The sequence below is a fragment of the Cheilinus undulatus genome, linkage group 13 (genome assembly GCF_018320785.1).
Source record: "Cheilinus undulatus linkage group 13, ASM1832078v1, whole genome shotgun sequence".
NCBI lineage: Eukaryota > Metazoa > Chordata > Actinopteri > Labriformes > Labridae > Cheilinus > Cheilinus undulatus.
The window spans coordinates 25,702,372-25,716,073 of record NC_054877.1 but is presented as its reverse complement, the minus strand read 5'-3'; the positions used below and the strand labels follow the sequence as shown (position 1 = coordinate 25,716,073).

The window sequence follows — 13,702 nt, the reverse complement described above, 5'->3', positions numbered from 1 at the left end:
AATTGTTCCAGAGAGACCACTGCAGCCGAGCAGAGTTTTGCACACTTCTGGGTTTAAATGGTTTTATGCCTTTCCAGTCTCTGTTTTCACTTCATTAATTTGAATTTGCACATTTAGTGTTGAGAAGATGTGCCATGACTTTAGTCATGCATTTTTAACATTTAAAATGTTTGAAAAAAAAAAATCTGGTATTTGTAATTTGAAAGTGTTTATCAGTTACAAAGCTTGATAAATCAGATAGCTGTCACAGCACTGTTTAATGTCTTTCCTTTTTTTTCCAAAAAGCTTTGCACTGTTTAGGGGGTACTTTGCTGAAAAAATACTTCACAGGTGGTACACGACTGAAAAAAGGTTGAGAACCACTTATTTAATGTATACATGAGTGGGGTCAGGTTAAACATTTTATTTTGTATTTTATTTTATTTTATTTTATTTCATATTGTGCATTGTTGGAATGCCAGTGCTTAATGCATATTTACATAATTTTGTCATTGATTTATTCTTTGAAGCATTAATATTAATTTATGCAATTGCAATTGATTTTAGTGAGGTTAGTACACAGTCATAGCCATAAATGCAATGGTCCTAATAATTGGCATAATCATTTCTTTCGGTGTTTTGGTTTTCGGCTTTGGTTTCCTCATTTTCGGTTTTCAGTTTTGGCCAAGAATTTTCATTTTGGTGCATCCCTAGTTTTTACATAACTACCCTAAAGATTAGCTACTCCATAAATTTGAATTTATCTGAGGCCAGCCTCACAAAAAAAGAATGAAATGAAAAAAATACTTTTTGAGTCCAAGAACAGTGAGAGATCAGGAGATAGTGCTGATGGCTACAGATTACCAAACTTTCTAAGTCAGAGGCCTGGTACACCCAACCAAACTCTTTCAAAATCTGCTCTATTATCATGTCTTGATAGCACTGTGTTCATCTGCTTTTGTTTCTCCTGGATGCAAATTTATCCTGATTTCTTGTCTGTCCAGTAAAGAATAAAACCTACAAATACAAATGCACATGCTTTGATGTCAGCATTTATGAAACATGGTTAAATTTGGAACCATGCTATAAAATGCAACAATCTCTTCAGCAATATTCTTAACCCAAAGAGCCAAAACTCTGCACCATTATTTTGGCACCATGATGGAATGAAAAAGGGCTCGTCTGATGTTTTTGGTAATAAAGCAATCCTTTTTTTTTTCAATTATTTACACAGTGTGAGGAATCAAATCTCCTTTATTAACATGCAGCTACAGGGAAGACCCAAAGTCTTCACAATACTCCCCTCTTATATACTAGTCCCTCACCCTTACAACAACCAAAGGAACTATGCTACAAATTCTCTTACAGTAATCAAAGTCAACGCTCCCCATGTTTGGAGCTAAGGACCCAAAATTTTTGGTGCCATGGAAACAGCCAAAAGTGTTGCTGCTGTTTGATTTTCAGTAGCATCATATCAAAGGTTAAAACTCTCTTATCTTGACAACCCTTGTACATACACAGTTAATTGACAATCAAATGTACCACTGTCTCTTTCTGTATAAAGATAAGCACTCAAGCACCATGATTTAATCAGAAGGTGAAGTTCAAGTTTTAAGAGGTAGGGTCAGACTGTTAATACATCCTGTATTGATCTCTCTATCTCAGGGTCAAATTGACAAAGCTCCCAATACAGAGGGAGGTAAGGTCAGACTGAAAGGGTCATTTGGCTGAATCTCTAACAGGATATCAGATGGTGATAGTATCAGATCCAGAAATAGCCTGGAGAGGTGGAAATACAAAAGTACACTTCATTAGCAGACAGCCTGTCACAGTGAGGGACTCCTCTAACTGTTTTTATCAGAATAATCTTAATTTGGTTGAAACAAATACAGAACTATATGTCATCAATAAAGGTAAAGCAGTTTATAAAGAAAAAGCTGGATTCAGAGGACAGTTCTCATGTCTAAGTTTAAATTAGACATTCCTTTAAGACGGATATAGTTCACAGGAAAATAGACCTATAAGTACACAAAAAGTAAGGAAATTTGTGTTTGGTATATTAATTCTTTGTTGTAACCATGCTTCTTGGCAATAAATCTTATATAGTTGGAAAGCCTGTTTATTACCCTTTTAAATGGTGCCCCGTTTGTAAGGAACATGCATTTGTGGGATGAGCAGCAGAGCTGAGTATGTGGGTTGCGCCCATAAAGAATGTGCCAAATCTAACCCCTTATGAGCCGGGCCGCAGATCCTTGGGCGGGGGGCCTCCTGGTCGTTCCAAGGTCAGAGCACCTCGGCTTTGGAACGACCTGCCCGAGGAGACAAGGCATGCAGAATCAGTGACATCCTTTAAATCACTTCTTAAAACTCAATTTTATAGACTTGCTTTTGTGTGATGTTGTCCTCTGTCTGTCTTTTACTGTCTACCCTCATCCTATCAGTATTCTCCCTTAAATGATCTTCTTCTTCCACAAATTTTACCTGTGTTGATCCTGATTGCAACTGTTTATCTTCACTTCTCCTATTTGATTTTTGAGCATTTAACCCTCCCTCTACTTGTTTTTACCTCTTTTGCTGTTGTGTCCATTTTACCTCATTATCATCATTAAGATTTTTATTAACTTATGAATGACATTTTACAGTCCCTAGCTTTCTAATTTGTATTTTATGACTAATTAATCTCTAATTAATCTTTAATTGTTTTATATTATATTCTCTGAGTTTTATTCCTTTCTATCTCTCTCTATATTTTAGATGCTCTCACATCTCTGGTCCTTAGGTCTATTTTCACGTAGTTGGGTTCCTGTGTTGCCTGGGTTCTTCTAAGTTATTCTGGGTTTTATTTGTTTATTCTTTGTCATTACTTTTATTCTGGAATTCTACATACCTAAGTATTATGATGTCTTTTTAACTTCACATGTTTTTGGGTTTGTAACATGCCAACCAGGATGATTATGATGTTGGGGTTATGTGTTCATGGGTTCTTCTGTTGTTAGGGTTTTGTCCTTCCTGTTGTGTTCTTTCCTTGTGTTTTGATGCTTTGTCTTAATTGTAACTCTGTTTAATGTTAAAGCACTTTGTAAACCTCTGTTTTCAAAAGGTGCTACACAAATAAAGTTGTTATTATTATTAATATTACTATTATCATCTTCTTTTCTCTTGTGATTTACATATCTAGGATAGTTTATGCATTTGTGCAGGGCTGTAAAGCAAAAGTTCACAAATTACACAATCTTTTACACACCGTGTGACACTGCTGTCTCCCCTCCACTCTCTCTGTCTGCTAAAGAATCTGACATTGACTTGTGCATTTTAATGAGATGCTAAAGAATGTTTTACTAAACTTACTAGCCGCCCTGTATATGAGAATAATCAGCAGTGAAGGGGCTGTGACAGAGGGCAGAGGAGAGGTGATAAGGAAAGCCAGTAACGCCACCTCAGCAGCCATCAAGATCATGCACCTTCCTGCACATTTGTGCAGAGGAATCAAGTTCTTCAATCTAAATTCTTAACGGCATAGCTGCCATTAAAACAGCATAAAAATTAAGTCCTTTTTGTCTTTGTTCATTACTTGAGCCTCATTCTGCTTCATGTTGATTGACAACAACCATGCTGTCTGTCCCTCAGCAGCTTTGGGCTGAAATATAACTTTATTTTTTATCTTTCATAGATTTGGTACTTTCTGTTACTACTACTGAACTTAGAAATGATACTGTACATTTTTACACTTTAATATCAATAGCCCTATAGGGAAAGAATTTGGACATGAACAACCATTATTAAATTCATGTGCAGCACATTGGTTTCATGCTCTGTATTACATATAAAATCTTGCAATCCTTATTAAATCCCTTTAAATAAATTCAATTTACTGATCAGAAGAAACATTTTAATACTTCTATCATGTTTCTTCTGTTCTTTATTTGTTTGTATTCTCTAGTGCAACCAAAGAAAATCATGATGGACCAAAAAAATCTCAAAATCAGCTTAATCTGTGGCAGGTTCCTCATTGCATCTCCTGGAAGTCTGAATCATCTTAAAAATGTACATAAGCTTTGTGAAGTACAATTAATGATTCGTATCCTCTTTCTATTGTAATAAAATAATAGCTGACTCAGAGGTAATCAGCATGCACCTGCCTTTAACCATTTAATTTCTGTGATTATGGCACGACAACTCTTAATCTGATGATAAATGGACACTGCCACATATTTACTGACTGGTGTCTCTGCTCTGATAGAGGACAGAACAGAGACACTCAGCAGCACCACTTCATTACAAAAAGCCTGCTTTTTTATGTTGAGTGTAAGATATGTTGTTTCAAAGTTATTAACAGCAAAACTACTGTGAGACAATCAGAATGTAACATGCTAGGCATCACTTTGTGTATTTCTCTGCCTGTATTGCCCGGCGCTGCATTGCTCCTCTCTGTCTCCTGCTGTGGCTGTCAATCAGTCGGCTACACACTTGGCACACGTGCATGAACAACCGACAAACAGAAATCTTGTGTTGGATGAAAGCATATTGATCAACTACTCAACCAATAGAGTGAAAGACGTCAACTCCAGTATTCTCAAGCTCTACCCAATAAAACAAATGCAAAATTATTCAAAAAAGTATGTAAAACAATGTTTTTACAGCATTTTTTTGCAAAAACAGTGAGGACAAGATGTAAATCCATTACATCCAGAAAGCTTTCTCAGACGAATGTCAGGAAAAATCCTGACATCTTAACTCCCAAGACATGCACAAGGAAATGTGTCTGCTGTCGAGCAGAAGAAAGAAGAAAGGAAGAATTTGAAAGAATTCACATTCAAAGGTTTTCAAGTAGTTCTCAAGGGTCTGTCTGTCCTTGTGTTGCAGTTTATAGTCTTCTGTATCGCTGAGTTTCAAATGATGTCTGTGTTGTATTTTCATGATGTTTACTCCCAACGGAGGAGATGATCTCCCAGGTGTTGGGATATTAAAGTCACTATGTAGCAACTTTGGTTGAGTGTGTGTGACAGCACTGTCTCCACAGAATATCTATGGGTGTGCCCAACATTTACACACCAGGGTCGTATTCACACTCACTACTGTCTGCATGTTTACATCCTGTTAGACAGCTCCGATTTCTGATCACATTCACACAGACAGGACTGTGCAGAACACCTCTCTTTAGAACCAGGAGCTGTTTGCCTTCTCCTCTTCTGGATGCACCACTGTCCCCCGGCTCTGCTGCCATAATCAGGACTGACACAGGCACAAGGACCATAATCCCCATTGATTAGAAACCTGAGATCAAAGGCTTCCACTGCTGTCACTCTCACCTCCTGTCTCCACTCTGCTTATGCTGCTTCTTTCTCTGCCCTGCCGGTTTTCTTCAGCTCTCTTCTTCCTTGTTCCCTCTTTAAACCTTTGTGTTTGCATGCTTCTCGAGTTCAGAGCTGCATCTTGTGCTGCTTTTTCCACCATGCAAACATGTCTCTCCTCATATATTACAACTGTTTAAATAGCTCTTGTATGTTGACACAGAGGCTTATAGTCCTCTAATAATCAGGAGCTAATCTGCCAGATCAAAACACCTCAGTCATAACAAACTGGATCATTCTGAGATAAATATTCTTTCTCATGCTCGATTGCTTCATGTTTAGTAGTTTAGTAGATTCAGAATCATGGCTGGAGCTGCAGGGGGCTTATCTCCTCATGTTTAATGATTGCAGGACTAATAAAACATGCTAATCATTGAAGAGGTTGGAATTCAAATAACAGTGCAATGGATTTGATGTCTAAACTACATCAAGGCCGGACATTATCTACTGAAAGGGAGGCGTCGGACTAAAATCAGTGTATCAAAGGAGGTGCGAAACAACAGACTTCTCCCTTTCTGTTTGGCTGCAGAGCCTGTACCAGACACCACTCACACTACCTTAGCCATGGGTAGTTCAAGAGAGGGCATACGTTTCTATCCATAAAAGACTGTTTGACGATCTTATGTGAATTTCAAAAAAAAAAATGTTGTCAGCAAAAACTAAAATGAGAGGCCCGTCATGGTGCAGTCTATGTCTGAAATATGTCAGCACAGCTGAGACAAAAGCGGATATCATCATCACTGTCTTCTTAACATCGGTTGCTAGCTGTTAGCAACTGCCCATTCACAGCTTGAATGTTTGAAAGTTCAATGCAAACTTGTAGCTGAGAGGAAACTGTGCAGGAGGAATTTCAAAACACAAACATAGCTTAAAGTTCACATTTTAGATGTCTTGACTTTCCATCATGAAGGGTCGCATTAGGATACACATGAAGCTGCCTCCACAGAAGCATTTATGAATAGAAATCATCAAAACAACATGAACATGTAAATGAATAGACACATGGCTCACAATAATGATGATACAGTGATTCTGCTGTAATTATTCTAAAAAGACATCCTGATATTTGATAAAATAAAGACTTGGAGTGCTGGATTAATGTATTTATTCACTGCACATTGGTGGTGTTTTAGCTTATATCAGAGAGAGAGGATGACAATGTCTTGTATGATCAATATTTTTTCCAAGTTCTCTCACAAACTCTGAACAAACCAGCAAAAATCTCCTTTTAATAATGGTCTGATAATTCTGAATGTACAGTCTCTATAGTGTATGATGCAAGGGGAAACACATTTAAAAAATCAAACAAAACAAAAAATTGTGCATCAGATCAAAACTACAGAAGATACTTCCCTAAAGCTACCCCATGTGTTGTGTTAAGGTAATTCATACTCAAACAATAAAGACACTTCTGCAAACAGCATGAAAAGCAATGGTCATGGTTAATACACTGAGAGCTCCTCATCATAATCCTGTTTAAACAACTGGCAGCTTTGTAATGTCGATATGAGCTCTGGAGTATGGACGTACCCTGACAACACCTGCTACACTCCTGATAATCACTGTTCAGATTTAAAATCTATGTGGGATATCTCACTGGTTCAGAGTGTACACAAGCACCATAAGTCCTGGACCTGTTTTGTCAGATCCCAGGACTGAAAATGTAATTAAGTGATGGCCATAACCTTGTTGTTTGGCCCATTAGTAATTAGGCAGAGGAGTGAAGTGTATTCCCAGATCAGGGGTGCAGATTTAATTTGCATATTATAGCTAAAGCAACAATGCATTCTGCACAAGATAGTTTGTGTTTGTTGTGTCCTCTGTTGTGCTTGTTAGTGTACAAGTGAAAATGTATGCTAAGACTAAATTTCTCAAGTGTAGATGACTGAGACAGTTGGTCTGGTCGCTTGCATTTCTGCTAAGTTTGCAGATGATTTGCTGGGATCCTGATTTGTTGTAGAAGGGACAACGACATCATAAATTAGATGACACTTACGCCAAGTGTTGTCATTATTAAAATATTAACTTTCATAACCATATCAAATTAGGTATCAAGATACTCCACACTGAAATCACATTTAAAACTGAAACAATACTGGTCCAGTACTCTATTAAGGTTTAAATACCAGCCTTTCACAGTCACTCACACACAAGACATATTTGGTCTACAAAAAGCACAGAACATCTGGAAATTCACTTAGAACCATCTGAATACAACCTCAATTCCAAACAAGTTGGGGCGCTAGTTAAAATGTAAATAAATACAGAATGAAATGATTTGCAAATCTCATGCGCATATGTTTTATTCACAATAGAACATAAACATATCCAATGTTGACACATAGTTATCTTACTATTCATGAAATACATAAGCTCATTTTGAATTTGATGGTCGCAATACATCTCAAAAAAGTAGGGACAGGCCCATGGTTGTCATTCTCAGCATCCTCTTTTTACAATAGTCTGTACTTCTGGGGAGTGAGACCAGTTGAGTTTTAGGAGCATTGTCTTGCTGAAATATGCAAAGCCTTCCCTGAAAGAGATGTCTGAATTGCAGAATATGTTGCTATAAAACTCTACTTGCATTGATAGTGACTTTCCACATGTGTAAGCTGTCGACGCCATAGGCACTAATTCGAACCCCATACTATCAGAGATGTAGGATTCGAATTGTTCACAGTGTCCCAATTTTTAGAACTGGGGTTACAGAAAATATTGTTAAAGTACTGGAAATTCAGTACACCACGAACCAATACTAAGCCAACTACCTTGACTCAAGGGGGGTTTTCTATGAAGCTATTTGAAAATGATGCATGCTTTTACCTGCAATAACCTGGGCTTGGCTGGAGAGTCAGGAAATGTCTACCGAACTAACATTAAAGAGGGAGGGAGAGAAGCAATGACACATCAAGAAGGATTGTACCATTAACAGGGGGAGTTTGCTCAAGAGTAAGGGAGTAATTTGAGGTCCAGTATCATTTTTGTTTGTTTTTTGTCTTTAAAAACCCACATTAATCAAAGAAATATAAAACAACCAAATAAAAAAATGACAAGCAGAGAAACCTACAGGGACACAAACAGAGGGTAGTGTCTGACAATGTGAGGCAGGAAGGCACAGCTCAGTTTGCTGATCAAATGCTTTTCACAATGAGATTTTATTACTGAATATCAGCAAAAACTCCTCCTGAACTTTTTCACAATGTGAGAACTCTGATGTTTTCACATGAGAAAACTGAAAAATATATAAAACATAAGTATATGGGGAAATGTAAAAAAACTCATATGGGATGATTTTGAGTTCAGCATGGCCCTGAACAAAGGGAGTATTAGTCAGGTAGGAATTAGGGTGGGAGCAGATTCAAAACAATGATATGGTGATGGTCTATGACCTTCAGGCTGCTCATGAAAAGTGGCCTCTTTAAAACAGATCAACCTCATTTTATGTGCCTCATGTATGAAATTACATATAGAATTATTTTTTGTGTAAATCAGCCATTTGACATTATAGTTTTATGAATGGCAGTGCAAAGATAAAACAGCCTTTAGTGAAACTCAGTGATCTCTTAGAGGACTTAACATAGTGACCTTAGAAGCTGTTTTCTATCCTAAACTGTTCTCACCTATTTCTTCAACTATAAAGTTGGCTGTGGGTTATATACGAGGGTGACTTACATGCCAGTATAAATTATGTAGACATGCAACATCATTATTGCAGCACATACTGCACAAGCAAGCCGCTTTAGCTTCAGTGCTCATAATTTGCTGGAATATATAACAACACAGACAACATCAAGTGGTGTTGGTGCCACTTTCTAACTGCTTTCGCTCTTGTAAGATCATAACTGCAGAAAACGGGAAGTATATCATCATGTAAATAAACCATGTGGATTGCTGGTTTGACTGAAAACACTCCTCATAAGAAAAAGCGAGAGCAGAGTAGAAATGAGCACAGGAATCTGGTACAAATGTGGCACCAGTGCCAACAGATGTGACACCTTCTGATCCTAATCAAAACAAGGACTTCTCCACTCCAACACAACCCCCACCAGTTGAAATGAAATGGACAAAATGCCCTGGTGGATTTTTACATTTTAAGATTTAATACACTGCACAATTTGAAGCTTGAAGTTGCCTTTGCAATTGTACAGGTAATTTTAGGGTGTACTCACACTAGGCCATCCATACCATGCCATATTCTAACTGTGCTGAAGCCCCTTTGACCCCCTCCCCTGTCCCCCCTTTTGCCCGCACTCACACTGCTCAACGCATCCAGGGCACTCTCTTTTACGCACGGAGGATAACAGGTGTTTGTTATCCTGTGAGCTGCTGTTTGTGACTAAAACAGGGAAAGAAGCTTTATTTTACAAACTAAAAAATCTTCTTACAGTAATTAAAGCCTGACTTTGCCAGAAACTGGTCGGAAATGTGGACTGGACTGGGATCCTGCTGTCTCTAGCATGCAGCTGCTGCCTGGCGGGCTCTCTGAGGCGGGTCCTCTTGTTGTTACTTCATGCTACGTCACGTTCCAGCACTTGTGCTCCTTCATTTGTATCTGTGCCGTACTGAGGCCCACCTCGTCCATCGGTGCCTGGTCGCAAAGCATGCCGCGCCAAAGCACGGAACGATTTGCACTCACACTGGCCAAACGTACCAGACTTTAGGCTGAAACGGGCCCAGGCACAGTACAGATGGCCTAGTGTGAGTACACCCTTTGTGCCATTGACCATTATAATTTTATTCCTCCAGTCCCACTACTGTTTTGAAACTATCAATTTAGTATACCAGTATTATAAAAAACCCAAATGAAACCCAACCCTAGGGTAAAGCGGCTTAAAGGCTGGGAGTCTGTCTCATCGCTGGGGGCTAAGAACTCAGCAAGAGAGCGACATAGTTGCACACTTTAAAATTTGCCCAACAAATGGAAACTGTCCCAAAGAAGGACACTTTAAAGCTTTTTATATCAAGACAATTTCAAAAACAGACTGCAGTGTATATACAGTGGTGACTTGTATTCCAGATTTAACGGTATGATGTGGAAACAAAGTTTAGAAAAAATAATAAAGTCTGCTTGTGCGAGTTTTACTTGACTCATTTCAAGACAAGAACAACGCTGCAACACTAATTCTGCAGCATCAGTTAGTCTGTAGTTATTTATTCATATATTAACAGATGCATTTGTCTTAGATTGAAGCTAAGCTCTTCCCCTTTCATGTGTTTGTGCAGGTCCACCATGTGATAGAGAAATGACACTCCGTTTGTGTTCCTATTAGACAGCCAGCTTTGGTGATGAATACATACATAGAAATTAGTCCAAGATGAGAGCTAATTGTCTGATCAGATGTGCTTCAGGTTGATAGATGCACAATAAGCCCATGCACACAAAGCAGTCATTAAAGAACATTAGAGCATTAAATTGAACATTAGACTATAGCCAGGGGGAAAAATATGGATGTTCATTAATGCGCCTCCACACGTAGGAGTGAGTGTATGCTTGTCTGCGGGCACATTACCTTTTCTGTGAGTATTTTGTTCTCTCGTTGCTGCTCCCTGTCTGACTCTGCACCTGTCCAGGAGAAGAGAGGGATTAAATTAGCATTACAACTTCACATTTCAACTGCTTTCTCTCTGACTTAAGAAAACCTGGAGAGAATTTGAAATTCAGATTGCTCAAAGGTGAAGATGCTCACGTTGTGGAGCCTCTAACATGGCAGAAGCATTTATCACTCCCACACAATACATAATGCAAACTGAGATGTTTACAAGTAACATATGTACACAAAAGCCTTTGCATTTTTTTCTGTGTTCTTAAAATCAGCAGGGAAAGTCAGAATTTACATAGACAAACACTGTCTCCAGTGCCTGTGCTACAACCACAGAGGAACAACAGGGCACTGCAAGGGAGGCACACGCACCTGTAGTGACAACACAAAAGAGCACAGAACGGCCTGAGTATGCTCACTTTCCACTGCTGACAAAGAACAGGGAAATACCGAGGACCTACAATCTGCATATAAAAATAAAGGCGTTCATTTACCACATCTGGTATGCCACTGAGGGGGTTTCTTTATTTTGGTCACAGCACACCTCCTGAAGCAGACTCAGACACACCCAAGTGTAAACACCAGAAATCAAGCCCTGTTTGCTCTTCAGGGTGTCTCACTCACCTTTGGAGAGGTAAAATGACATGCACTGCTGGTCTTTTATTTTAAAATTGTGACTCAAAGGGATTGTATATTCTCTGAAAATAGTGCTTTAACACTTGAGTTTCCTCCAGCTAAAACAGGAGATTAAATGAACAAAAGAACTTGGCATCACTGTAAGTTCTTCAAATATAGTAAGAGGGAAAGATGCTTATTTCTATTTTCTGTTTCCCTATCTTTTTATGTAAATCAGCTTCAAAATCCACACTGTTTCACATATGAGCATAATTATCTGAAACCCACCATGACCATGTATTTACTTTGATACTCAATCTGCAGCTTTTAGATTATTTCAATCCATCCTTTAGAGTAAGCATCTGACCCATCCTGCATTGGCATTACGGCACATTTTACCCACAATACACCAAATATGTTCTTCATCCATCCCTTTCCAAAAGAGGCACAGTCTTTTGAAGGTGGAAAATAGCCAATAAAACTACTATGGGCAAGGTTCAGAAACTACATGGTTGTCCCTACATTAACTTGTTAGCCTCTTTGCAACAGCAGGACTGGCGTTCAACCAAAAGATCTGCAGCATCTACTTTCCAGTTTGCACTTATCAATATTTATGACGTTTCATACAGCCAAAAGATCTCAAATTTCCTCTGCAAACACAAACTTTAGACTTCTCTACAGACTTCAAAAATACACTAATACAGACTGGCAGACATGGATCCTTAGACCTCATTCTACAGCCAGTAACTCACATACAACTACCAAAAAGCTCAAAATAATGTGTATTACACTTAAATAAAATGCAAGGACTATGTTTCACTTCTGCATGCTGCCCATGCTGAGAGAGGAGAAAGTTACAGATGGTTCTGTTTCCTCCCTCAGATGTTTTGTAGTTTCGGAGCAACAAAGAATAATGCTTCTGAATGTAAATCATATTATGTTCCTGCAGTTTATTTGCTGGCAAAGCAGCCACTAAAAAGCGCTGCTTTTGCAGAAATCTTAGCACAAGCAAAAATATTACCCAACAGAAACAATAAATGTGTGTAATACATAATTTGCATCTCAGTTTGAGTCTAACAAAACAGTGTAGCACCATTTTTTGTTAGTTTATTTTTTAAGGAAGTTGGAGCTACTTTGTGACTTATGAAAGTTTGATATTACTGTGACAAGAAAGACTTCTAAAGTTAACCAATGTCTAGAATGAATATAGATATCTGGCAAATACCCATGTTATGCTCTAGTGCATTGGTTCCCAACATGGGGTCCAGGACCCCCCCGAGGGGCCACCGAAGATCTCAGGGCATTGCCTGCTCTGAGGCTGCCAGAATTACATTTGCAAATATTGAGTAAAGCCATGGTAAAGAAAAGAAAAGAATAAAGAAAATAAGAAAAGCATGCATAGGCCTTTTTTTAAGGGTTTTATCAGTGAAACCATTAAAGTCTATGTTGATTTTTTGTGGCAGGGTGTCACTTTTTCTTCTTTCTTGGGTCCTGGGGTTAACCCTAACCCTAACCCTGGGGTGGGGGGTCCAGAGGACAGATGGTTGGGAAACACTGCTTTAGTGTCTGCAGTAGAAATGGGCAGTAAAACGGTAATACCGTATACCGGGGTGTTAAAAAACAGCCACGTTATTGGTTTAACCTTCATGAAGACAGTACAGAGTAAAAAGCACACGTTTATAAAAAAAAAATGCCTTGAGAGTGTGTGTCCATTCCCACCAGCACCATCACTATGTGTGTGTATGTGTGAAGATGCTTTCAAGGCGATGACAGAACTTCTGTTAATGATGTCGGGCAAATTTAGGGCCAAACTATTAACACACATACATACCGGCGCATAGAAACTCATGCGACATGGCCTGGCACAAGTGCTGGCACAGCGGTATAGTCTTCTTTAAGGGCAAACTGTTAAACGTGCACCGCTGGCTGTACTGTGATCCATGACAGCATAAGTTTAAAAGTCTCTAATCCTTCTTTCTGAGTGTAGATCAGTGATAAAAATTATGAAGTCTATTAATAACCACACGCACTGCATCCTGCAGCAGCAGCAACATCAGTCACAATTAAAACCACTGAAAGGTTTTTAAAACATTCAAACTTATTGTTATGACCTGGCTCATGAGGAAAAAGGGAAGTACCAAAACCAGATTGAATTGGTTGAACCAAAAGTTATTTAATTGCAAAAGAGTTAAAATTGTTTACAAAACGTGGAAAACA

At 38.6% G+C, this 13,702-nt stretch overlaps 1 protein-coding gene across 4 annotated transcripts in view; it reads right to left on the bottom strand.

Moving 5' to 3' along the window:
* Positions 1–13,702, bottom strand: part of tnr (tenascin R (restrictin, janusin)) — a 288,572-nt gene that overhangs the window by 148,537 nt on the left and 126,333 nt on the right. For all 4 annotated transcript variants that reach the window (XM_041804243.1, XM_041804241.1, XM_041804240.1 and 1 more), the window contains one exon: positions 10,841–10,893. The gene's annotated coding sequence lies outside the window, so the exon portion shown is untranslated. The remainder of the gene's footprint in view (positions 1–10,840; positions 10,894–13,702) is intronic.